General features: G+C 38.6%; 1 protein-coding gene across 8 annotated transcripts in view; it reads left to right on the top strand.

Annotated features, from left to right (window-relative positions):
* Positions 1–764: 764 nt before the first annotated feature.
* The window catches only part of GOLGB1 (golgin B1), a 77,018-nt gene continuing 65,739 nt past the window's right edge, over positions 765–12,043 (top strand). For 6 of the 8 annotated variants that reach the window (XM_042232029.1, XM_042232024.1, XM_042232019.1 and 3 more), the window contains exon 1: positions 765–876. The gene's annotated coding sequence lies outside the window, so the exon portion shown is untranslated. Of the gene's footprint in view, positions 877–1,342; positions 1,494–12,043 lie in introns of those variants that run through there. The other 2 variants (XM_060418510.1, XM_060418508.1) reach the window with 1 other exon arrangement.

Raw genomic sequence — 12,043 nt, 5'->3', positions numbered from 1 at the left:
TCAAGACAGTGCCTGAAATCACAGTCATTGACTCCTGTTCCAGGAACCGAACCCTCAGCCTCTGCTAAGAGCCAATTTAAGCTCCACTTCTTAAAAGGCATTTCCTAGTATTCACCGTTCTCTCTCTCCCTCACGTCCTTAGAAACACCTCTGATCGTTTCATACAGACGCCAGGTTCTAGCCCGAGTTTCATTAGTAAGTCACTGTCTTTGGGCGAGTCACTTTAACTTGATTCTCATTTTTCATCAGTAAAGGGAAAAGGTCATATTAGACAACCTACTTTCCGGCTGTAATATTTTATGACCCCACGAGCAAAACTCACATCCCCATTCCCTTCTCACGTCTCATTCAACAATCCTCATGGCAGCTGATTCCCGCTGTGCAGTGTCTCTGCAAAAGCCCAAGCCGTAATCTAAGTCAGGCATGGTCAACCTCGTGCAGGAATTAGAAGAAATCAGCCGACCCATCTCACTTTGGAAACACCTGACCCTAAACAGAACGCCCGCCCTCTCGGCATTTCCGGCTCTTCCACAGATTTTCTTCCGGAACACTTGCTCGCGTCTGACTCCGCCCTTGCTCCGCTCTTCAGAGACCATTGGCTGTTTCTTTGAGGAAGCGGAGCGTTTCCCGACATCGATTGGTCTCTTGCATTGTTGATGGGTTAGTTACAAACAAGGCGTGCCTGGTCTCCCTGGTAACGTCCTGCCGACCATCCTGATTGGTCCATATCCTAATCCTATCTTCCGTCCCAACTGCTAGTGGCTGAGTCCCTTGGCGGGGCGCGGCGGTGGTAGGTGTCGCGTTCGGGATTCCTGAGCTGACGTGGCTTAAATTTGGGAGGGGGCAGCTGGAGCCTCCGGCGACAGCCTCTTCCAGGTGAGTGGGGGACATTCCCCAACTCTTCGCCTTCTTGAGTCTTGTAACGGTCACCCCCGCCACAGGCCCCGCGGGGCTGCCGAAGCAGCTACACTCGGTCCTCTCCCCGTCCCGCCTCTCCTGATTCAGCCCAGGATCTGGCCTTTCTATCCGCCTCCCTTCACCTACCAGGCCTAGTTGTAATCGTCCACACGCCGGCTGGCCCCGCCGGATGGCTTCGGGGTCGCGCTATGCGGCCTCTAGACACATATCCACTGTCTGTCCCCTTCCCAGGAAGTTTCTCCTCCGGGAGCGGTGGAGAAAGGCGTTCCGGACAGTCCTCTCCTCACGGCCTTGTTCCCTGAGCGGCCTTCGCAGGCTGACCTGCGTACGCAGCAGCCAGCGTCGGGGAGAACCTGCCGGGGCCCTGCGCTCCGGCCCTAAACAAACTTAGAGTCGGGAAGGGGAGGCGGGACCCAAACAAATCGAAAGTCTTGAGGGCAGAGATCGCAGAAACGTTGGGAATAATAATGCTGAAGAGGGCCTATAGAACGATCCCGCTAATGAGTTGCTGGAGAGATGCAGAGAAGGGGACTAATCGTGCGATCCCATCAACACTAAAATCCCAGGAATCAGAGGTGGGCAGGCTGTAAGAGGAAAGGGAATCCTGAAGAGAGTTGGGGTGTGTGTGTGGGGGGGCGGGGGGGCTTGATCTTGATTTGGTGGTGTGGATTGTGTTTATTCTGCATAAGAGGAGTGACGTGTAGGAGTGTGAAAGGGAGGATGAGCCGCTGGACAACTGAGGAATTTTTGTCCGACTTAAGGAGTTCCAGTTGGTCTGTAGGGAGAAGACAATTTAAGAGGGCCAGAGATATTTAAAAATCACTGGATAAGTACTTTCACTTTTGGAAATAGTTGGAAGTTTTCTGAGCTTTTAAAGAATCTCAATATATACACACTGCTATTTTTTAAAATGGATACCCACCAAGGATCTACTGTATTATAGCACAGGGAACTCTGTTTAATGTTACGTTGCAGCCTGGATGGGAGAGGGGTTTGGGGGAGAATGGATACGTGTATATGTATAGGTAAGTCCCTCTCCCCACACTTGAAACTGTCACGTTATTAATCAGGTATATTCCAATAGAAAATGAAAAGTTAAAAAAAAAAAAAGAATCTCACAGTTCTGAACAAGCTGGCAGTGAAGAGCTCCATACAGATAGTCTGGAGGTGTTTTCAAAAGAATGAAGGAATTAAATTGGGATGGTCAGAATTATTATGAATGGTCAAATCAGGAAATGTTCTTTGGGGAAGTGACAGGATATGATCATGGATTGATACTGGAAAAAACTGAAGAGAATTCAAAAACTTCTTACACTGTTACACAGCTTTTAATTTTTATCCTTTGACCATGAAAGGATCATTTATGCTTTCCTCTTAACTGTGTTAAATTTGTTGGACTATGTCAGTAGTTTCCAAACATTTTTGACTGTTTGCTCTATCAGTAAAACATGTTTGAGCAACCATCCTCTAAATACTGTATACTTAATTATAAATAGTATATTAATAGCACTGTAAATATATTATTTATAAACTATACAAAAACATATTAAAAAGGATGAAAAATTCCTCCTCATTTTCTGGGACACTCCCAACCCAATCTAGAGATTACATAAAGGTGTTTCCTTACTTTTTGCAAAGTGTTTGCATCTCTGAGGACTTCCAGAAGGGGAGAACCCTTTTTCATTTTTTGAGGACCTCCATTCCTCTGGGATGCAGCCTTTCTTAAAATTAATCATCTTTAGGATGCAATTCTTTTTTTTTTTCTTCTGTTTGAATCTTAAAAGTGTCTTTCTTTCCCCTTTGTACTAGTGGATTAATTAAAGAGATGCTGATTTTATTCTTGTTGATAAAAAATAATTCATAAACTTCTCTAGCTTAACAACAATTAGAAATAAGTTATTTGGGACACATCTCCCCACTGATCATTACATACTGGCCTATTGTTAGGAACCACTATTTGAAAGGATGTTAGGATCTGTAATACTCCGTTTTTAATTAAGGTAATATAAAATCAGCAATACGTGCTTTCGGTAAAAGTAAATTCACTACAAAAGGATATCAAAACAAAGATCTCTTTCTTTGCTATATACTGATCCTTTTCCCCATTCTCTACTTCCCAGAAGTATGCACTGTAAATAATTTCTTTATTGTTAAGAAATTTTCTAATCATATTCAAGCACATTTGTATTAAACATCTCTCTCCTTTTCTCTCTCACACAAGTTGAATAATAATGTAACTGTTATCTTACACTATTTTTTTCCTATCTTAATACTAAAAGGCTGTTCTGTTAAAAGCTTTGCCCTGTAGAAATATCAAAATATATTTAGCCTGTCCCTTACTGATGGACATGGAGATTGTTTTCAGTCATTAGCCATCCCAAATACCGCTGTAGTGAATAGCATGTACATATATCCTTTGTGCCCTTGCATGAGCCTATCTGTGGTATAAATAATATGGAATTCTCTGGGGCCCTACCACTCTGAGTCATTTCACTTTACTACTGTTGGGGGAAAAAAAAAAAGTGGTTATGTAACTATAAGTATATATAAGCATATGAGTGCCCTCATGCCTCCAAGCCCTATTTTCAGCCCCAGTGAAGAATGTTGGGTGATGAGTTTGCTCAGAAAATAGATTATCATCTGTTTCTCTACCAGTCAAGAAGCTTTGTCGAGCTATGTGACTGGGAAAATTAGCCTGCCTATGCCTTAGTTTATTCACATTAATACTGGGGATATCCAAAGAACCTCCTTGGAGTTGTTTTAATAATAAAATAAGTAAAATGATGAGGATAAATAATTATAAGTAAAGTGATTAGAGTAATACTTAGTGCATAGTACTGTGTATATAGATTATATTACTACCATTTATTTCTAAATTTCTTGAATGAAAACAGTAGTTTTTTATATCATGAAAAATAGTTTTTCATTTTCTAATTCTAAAATTATATCATAATATTGCATATGATTTTCCCAGCTATATAGCACCATTCCTATTAGTTTCTCAAACTGGTTGAGGATCACTTAGCATTAAGGAAAACTACTGAGGGGCAATTAAACATGCATTGAATAAGTTTGAGGAGTGACCTGGAACTATAACCATTTTCTGTGTTGTTGTTTCAGTGGGAAAATGTGACTAAATTCCGGAGCAAATGGTGTGTATGCATGTAGTCACAGACATATAGTCACTGTCTTCAGTTTATTTTCCCATGCGTTTTGTACTGGATTCTCTGTGGTTAGGGACATACCGTATATTTCTTTTTATATTTTTGTGATTCTTAGCATAATACTCCACACGGAGTGGATATTTTTAAAATTATTATTAGCAGTGAAGACTGAGTAAAGAAGACTCCTTGGATTCTAAATGCCACCTCAACACAAAAGTGTTGAGATCCTGTGGCAGAGTTTGTAGAAGGTGTGGCCAGCACTGACTTTGACAGATTGTTTTATTTGCCTGAATGTTTTATTGAACTACAGCCTTGGCATAAAGCTTTTTATTTTATTCTTTTCCCAGGTTACTATTTGTGATTTTGGTGCTTTATATAATAACAGCAAGAGCGCCGATTGTCCCGTAGTCACAGATATTCCTCAAATGAATTTATTACTATATATTTCCTCCTTTACTAATTTTTATATGTGCATTTACCAATTTCTATCCCGCAGTGAGCCTATCAGAGGCAGAGATCCATCTTTCTTCATTTAACTTAAGCATGGCTACTTGTGGCTCTCTTGCCCTCAAGTCCCCAACCTCTGAGCTGCCTAAAGCACTTAACTGTAGGTGCCCAGGATGGCCTTCATTTTACACTGCTATGAATTCCTTTAATGTCACCAGCTATAGAAATCACTCTTGCATCATAGAGTCATAATACTGGGCATTAGGATGCTCCTTGTTAATCGTATTCATTTTAAGATGTGGAAACTGGCAAGTGACTTACCAGTATAATATAACGTTGTGCTGGAGGCGGGACTGAAAGCTCAGTGCCTGGCTCCCAATTTTTCGCTCTTCCCACTGTGCCATCTACTCAGGACCTCTCAGGGTTGTTGAATCAGTCTTTGAGAAATTCCTTTTACTTTGGCCTGAAGCAATTCTTCCCTGATGCTGATCTTTCCCTTCAGATATAAAAATTTTTAAACAGTTGTGAGTGAACACATTTTCCATTGAATGAGCATTTATCTTATTCAGTAATGCTTATTTAGCTGAGGGATCTTTAAAAAGTTTTAGTTTCTCTGAGTGTCAGTTTTTTCATCTATAAAAGATGAGGATGATGATAATATCTATTTTGCAGATTTAATGATTGGGAAAAAATGTATATAGAGTGTTTGATACAGATGTTCAGTAATTGTTACCATTAATATTATCATTATCCTATGTTCATCTGTATGTATTGTTCATATGCAATAATTCGTAGGATGCTGACCCTTCTAGACATCCAAATCTCATATGTTGTAATGGTGGATTGGGGGCAGTGTTAGCTTTGAGAAATATTCACGATTTAAATTTTATATTTGGAAAATGAAAAAATTCATATTTTCACAGTAGAAAATACATGTCAATCACATTCTGCGTGGCTAATGATGATATGTAAAAGATTTGATCTAGGCATACCATCCTGGGTTTTTTTCAGTTTCTGTTGAAGAACCAAGGCCTTTTCCCCACAGTCTGGGAACTGCACTTTCATGGAGCAGTTCAGCGTATTTCTCTGTCCTCTGCATTTCTTGGAAATTGGCAGCTGGATCCAGAGAGTTTACCAGACTGAGATTCAATCCCTTTGGGAAGTCTATAGGTGGTGGTGTGTTCTTTCATCAAATGGCACATGATGTCTGGTTTTGCTCTTCTTTGAGACTAGCAGCTCTCCATGTTCAATGTCTAGATCCATGAATTCATTAGAGTTGCAAAATATTAGACTAGATACTCCAGTTCTACCATTGTTTTCATTTGTTACCTGGAGTAACTTTATAAGTAGAGATGTGTCCCCTCATCTACTATTTGCTTCCTAAGTGGTCAAGTCCAAATAGAAAAGACAAGAAAATCCTTGTACTTAACCTAGTTTTCACAATTCTTAGTTCAGATGATGACCAGTTTATTATTATGAACTTGTGGATTTTAATATTTTGGTGGATTTAAATATCTTTTGCAATTTAATTCATATTCTTATTAGAAACTCAGTTGTTCCTTTGTCCTGTGGGAACTTCTTCAGTTTGTCTCTTGGGCCCCTTTAACATGACTCTACATTAGTCTTTGATAGTTTCCTTGCTGTTTTGTGTGATAAGATGTTTCAAGCTCATTTTGTGCCATTTCCTGCTTCAGAACTGAAATCAGTCATTTTCTCTAAGAAGCCCTCCTATTTTATTTTTAAAGTTACTTCTGTCTTTCTTTTTTTTTTTAATGGGAAATAGTGTTTTAAGACTCCAGTCTAGGCACTAGAGATATTTATTGCTTTTCAGTTTGTCATTGTTTTTTCAATGGACAGAGCTAGGAAAATATATTTACTAAGGTAAAATACCCTGTAGGTTCATAGTAACACTTTTGCTTGAAATTCAAGATTATTTTTTACTTGGGGATTCTTAATTTTTTTTGTATTATATGTCTGTCTCCTTTTTCCATAATGAGTATATAATAGAATTACTATGCCCATAATTACTTTAAGTCCACAGGAAGCATGTAATAGTCAAGGAATAATAATACTGATAATGATCACCACCAATTTTGATTTTTAAAAATTTTATTGTTTCTTTTACATATGCTATTCATGTTTTCCCCAATTTTTAAAATTGGAGGCCTATATGTTCTCAGAGCATAGAATCATTAAATACTATTCTCTCTCCATCCTGGCCTTAGTTCTGTGAGTAACATATTTAGTGCTTATCATCAGTCCTTATGATGATGTTTCTTAAGTCATTTTGGTTGTCTCAAGCTCTCTCTCTTAACAGATGCCTTAGGAAAGGCTCCTGGGAAATTGTATCATGAATTTTCTTGCAAGTTCATAACATTCTGTCTGTGCTCCTTACATATGCAGGTCATTTTTGCTAAAAATAAAATCTTTAACTCGCCTTTTCTTTCCTTAAATATCTCAAATCTGTAACTCCATTTTTTTTTTCTGACAAAAATATTACTGTTGAAAAGTCTGAGAGTCTTTTTGTTGTTGCTGTTGTTGTTGTTGGCTTATAAGTTACATGATATTTCAGCCTAAATCTCAAAGGATTTTAAAAAATTTTACTAGAATGTCTTGCCGGTCGTTTTGGGTTGATATTCTCAGGTACCTGATGGCTTCTTTCAATATGTTACTTCAAATCTTTAAAAAATTTTTGGAGAAGTGCTCTTGGACTTTGTTTTTGTGTGTGTGTGTTCGGTACCTTTGCGTTGGTTTTCTTTTTCAGGGAATCCTATTATCCTCCTTGCCTACCTTCAGTATGTATCACTTCTCTTGATTCCTTCTTTACTATTTATTTCTTTGAATTTTTAAAGAAACAAGTTATTAGGAATAATTTTAAATTCATCATAGAAAGTATACAAAGATAATTCAGAGTTCACTGTCCCCCTCACGCAGTAGTCTCTAATGTTAACACATTACATTCATAAAAGACATTTGTCAAAACTAGGAAACCAATACCGGTGCACTACTATTAACTAAACTCCATACTTTGGATTTCACTCCTTTCTCCATTGATGTTCATGGCTGCTGACTGATCAGAGTGGTAGTTGCTGAAAGTTAGAATGGTTGTGGCAATTTTTAAAAATAAGGCAGCAGTGAACTTTGCTGTATCGATTAACTCTCCTTTGATGAACAAATTCTCTGTAGCATGCAGTGCTGTTTGATAGCATTTTACACACAGTAGAATTTCTTTGAAAACCCTGCCACTACTTTATCAACTGAGTTTATGTAATACTCTAAATTGTTGTAGTTTCAACAGTCTTCATAGTTTGTTCACTGTAGTAGATTCCATCTCATGAAACCGCTTTCTTTGCTCATCTAGAAGCAGCAACTCCTCATCTGTAAAAGATTTATCTTGAGATTGCAGCGATTCAGTCAGATTTTCAGCCTCTACTTTTAGTTCTATTGATAGTTCTCTTACTATTTCCATCACAGTTGCACTTACTTCTTCCACAAAAATCTTGAGCCCCTTAAAGGTCATCAGTGAAGGTTGGACTTGACTTCTCCCAAACTCATGTTAGTGTTTGTGAAAATGAGACAAGACAAGGAGGTCATTAATCACAGACCAGTGACTAGGGAGGTAAGGCTTACTTTATAAGATTCAGCCTTATAAATTCTTTGGGCCTCAGCTCCCTTCCCTGGAGATAACAGTATTATTTTCTTCATGGTATAGAGAGAACATCTTCCATATGAGTGTTTTAGCTGTTCCTTTTAGAAAGAAAAGGGGAGATCAGCACACTCTACCTGTACCTGCTGTTTTCCAGCTGTCTTTAGCTCAAAAAATAATCCTTATGCCAAGTGGCATATTTTGGAATGAGTGGCACATTCTGCTACCCTTTGGTTCCCCCTTCTTCCTTGGATGACTATGAATCTTGTGGCTTGGATATTTTTTCTATATCCATGTTTACTCTGGAGTTTGTGGGAAACTGTGTCTCATTATTTGTTGCTTGTTTGTTTTGGTAAAGACTGTCTATGGGTTTTTAAAATTTTGTTATCTAGTTGTTTTGTCTATTTTTATATGGGAATTTAGGAAGATCCAAAAGGTATGCTGTCTGCTACTGCCATCTTCTCAGGGTCCCATCAGTTGGTTGTTTTTTTTTTTTTTTTTTTTCCTGCTATTATTCTTAACAGAGTCTGAAAAATCTAAAGATAAAGTGATTATGTTTGGTAAGTTAGGTTCTATTATGACTCTTTGATTAGTATGAATTTCTGTGCCTAATAAAGACTCTTTAGTTATAGTGTTCATTTCTATCAATAATGGTTCCTACAGAAAATTGAATCACTAGAGTTGAAAGTTTAGAATCTGTGTCCTGGTGAGTTTTGTTTGTTTTCTTAACAACTGTATTTATGAGTCTCATAACTTGATGAGTGATTATTATGTTCCTTCAGTTCAGTCACTCAGTTGTGTCTGACTCTTTGCGATCTCATGGACCTCAGCACGCCAGGCCTCCCTGTCCATCGCCAACTCCTGGAATTTACTCAAACTCATGTCCACTGAGTCGGTGATGCCATCCAACTATGTCATCTTCTGTTGTCCACTTCTCCTTCTGCCTTCAATCTTTCCCAGCATCAGGGTCTTTTCAGATGAATCAGTTCTTTGTATCAGGTGGCCAAAGTATTAGAGTTTCAGCTTCAGCATCAGTCCTTCCAATGAATATTCAGAACTGATTTCCTTTAGAATGGACTGGTTGGATCTCCTTGCAGTCCAAGGGACTCTTAAGATTCATCTCCAACACTACAGTTCAAAAGCATCAATTCTTTGGCCCTCAGCTTTTTATAGTCCAACTCTCACATCCATACATGACTACTGGAAAAACCATAGCTTTGACTAGATGGATCTTTGTTGACAGAGTAATATCTCTGCTTTTTAATATGCTGTCTAGGTTGGCTATAGCTTTTCTTCCAGGAAGCAAGTGTCTTTTAATTCCATGGCTGCAGTCACCATCTGCAGTGATTTTGGAGCCCAAGAAAATAAAGTCTCTCACTGTTTGCATTGTTTCCCAATCTATTTGCCATGAAGTGATGGGACCATGATCTTAGTTTTCTCAATGTTGACTTTTAAGCCAACATTTTCACTCTCCTGTTTCACTTTCATCAAGAGGCTCTTTAGTTCTTCTTTGCTTTCTGCCATAAGGGTGGTGTTATCTGCATATCTGACGTTATTGATGTTTCTCCCAGCAGTCTTGATTCCAGCTTGTGCTTTATCCAGCCCCGCATTTTGCATGATGTACTCTGCATAGACGTTAAATAAGCAGGGTGACAATATACAGCCTTGAGGTACTCCTTTCCTGATTTAGAGCCAGTCTGTTGTTCCATGTCCAGTTCTAACTGTTACTTCTTGAACTGCATATAGATTTCTCAGGAGGCAGGTTAGGTCTGGTATTCCCATCTCTAAAAATTTTCCAGTTTGTTGTGATCCACACAAAGGCTTTGGCATAGTCAATAAAGAAGTAGTAGACGTTTTTCTGAAACTCTCTTGTGTTTTCGATGATCCAGCAGATGTTGGCAATTTGATCTCTGGTTCCTCTGCCTTTTCTAAATCCAGCTTGAACATCTGGAAGTTCACAGTTCACATACTGTTGAAGCCTAGCTTGGAGAATTTTGACCATTACTTTGTAGTGTGTGAGATGAGTGCAATTGTGTGGTACTTTGAACATTCTTTGGCATTGCCTTTCTTTGAGATAGGAATGAAAACTGACCTTTTCCAGTCCTGTGGCCACTGCTGAGTTTTCCAAATTTGCTGGCATATTGAGTGCATCACTTTCACAACATCATCTTTGAGGATTTGAAATAGTTCAACTGGAATTCCATCACCTCCACTAGCTTTGTTCGTAGTGATGCTTTCTAAGGCCCACTTGACTTCTCCTTCCAGGATATATGCCTCTAGGTGGGTGATCACACCATCGTGGTTATCAGGGTCATGAAGATCTTTTTTGTATGGTTCTTCGGTGTATGCTTGTCACCTCTTCTTAATGTCTTCTGCTTCTGTTAGGTCCATACCATTTCTGTCCTTTATTGTGCCCATCTTTGCATGAAATTATGTTCCTAAGCACTTGTATATGACTCTTACATTGCCATTTCACTAGTTAGTTATAGATGGCCCTATGTTGCCCTCCTAGGTGTGATTCTCTCCTCCTTTCCTGTTGCACGCATCTTTTCAAGATGCCATATACTGCTTGTCTTAGTAACCTGTTATAGAAACAAAGAGCTCCCCTGGTAGCTCAGCTGGTGAAGAATTGGCCTTCTATGCAGGAGCTCCCAGTTCTATTCCTGGGTTGCGAAGATCCCCTGGAGAAGGGACAGTCTACCCTCTCCACTGTTGTTGGGCTTCCCTGGTGGCTCAGACGGTAAAGAATCTGCCTGCAGTGTGGGAGACCTGGGTTTGATACCTGGGTTTGGAAGATCTCAACCCACTCCAGTATTTCTGTCTGGAGAATCCCCACGGACAGAGGTGCCTGGCAGGCTATAGTCCATGGAGTCACAAAAAATTGGATATGACTGAGCGACTAAACACAGCATAGAAACAAATGTCTTGCCATTTCTTAATTGGGGACCGTGGCTGCCCTAAACACTATTAATACTCTAAGTGAAAGAAAATGATAGCAGTCTAGTTTTATTCAAGTGCCTGCTTTGTGCTATAGCTTTTACATTTCTGTTTCTTCTTGCTAAGGATTTTAAAACCCAAATAATATTTTGTTAGCATAAAATTTACCATAATTGTACATGACAATGCTATGCACGGTCCAGTTTATTTTTATTTTTCCTATCAGAACATTAATATTCTCACTTTAAAGGGCTTTATGGACTGGTGAGTGATACTGATCTAAATGAATGAATGATTAAATGAGGAAGAAAAGAGAAAGAGTATGGGTCGGGGGCTGGTTTTCAGGTTCTGTTTCTTCTTATGTGAGATTTGGTGGCTTGTTATCTTTCAAGGCCTAGTTCATCTATGTTAATGAATTTATAGGCATAGAGTTATTTATAGTTTTCCTTAGGTCAGTAGTAATGTTTCTTTCCTCTTTCATATCTGATGTTAATAATTTGTGTCTTCTCTCTTTTTTTGTTGTCACCCTAACTGAGCTTTGTATATTTTATTCATTTCTTCAAAGAATCAACTTTTGGTTTTATTCATTTTCTCTATTTTTCTGTTTTCAGTTTTATTAATTTCGGCAGGTAAAAAGAAAAACATTTGTTGAACGATGAGGTGTATTTGACAAATTAGAAGTGGACAGTAGTCTGACAGGGGAAAGAATAGTTAGAATTCCATGTTTGCCCATTAAAGATAACCTTTAGGTATATTATTTTGCACTAACAATTATGTATTTGTATTTCATTTAAAAAATATTAGTGATGGTGCTTAAAAATCTCTGTGTAGTTATCACTGAAAAGAACAGTGTTTTACTACACTGTACATACTCAGAAGCCTTTTTAAAGCCATCATCATGCTGTGTAGTCTAATATATATGTGTATATCA

Source organism: Ovis aries, chromosome 1 (assembly GCF_016772045.2).
Source record: "Ovis aries strain OAR_USU_Benz2616 breed Rambouillet chromosome 1, ARS-UI_Ramb_v3.0, whole genome shotgun sequence".
In the NCBI taxonomy this organism is placed as follows: domain Eukaryota; kingdom Metazoa; phylum Chordata; class Mammalia; order Artiodactyla; family Bovidae; genus Ovis; species Ovis aries.
The sequence above is the reverse complement of the archived record's forward strand: the minus strand, read 5'-3'. Positions and strand labels throughout refer to the sequence as shown.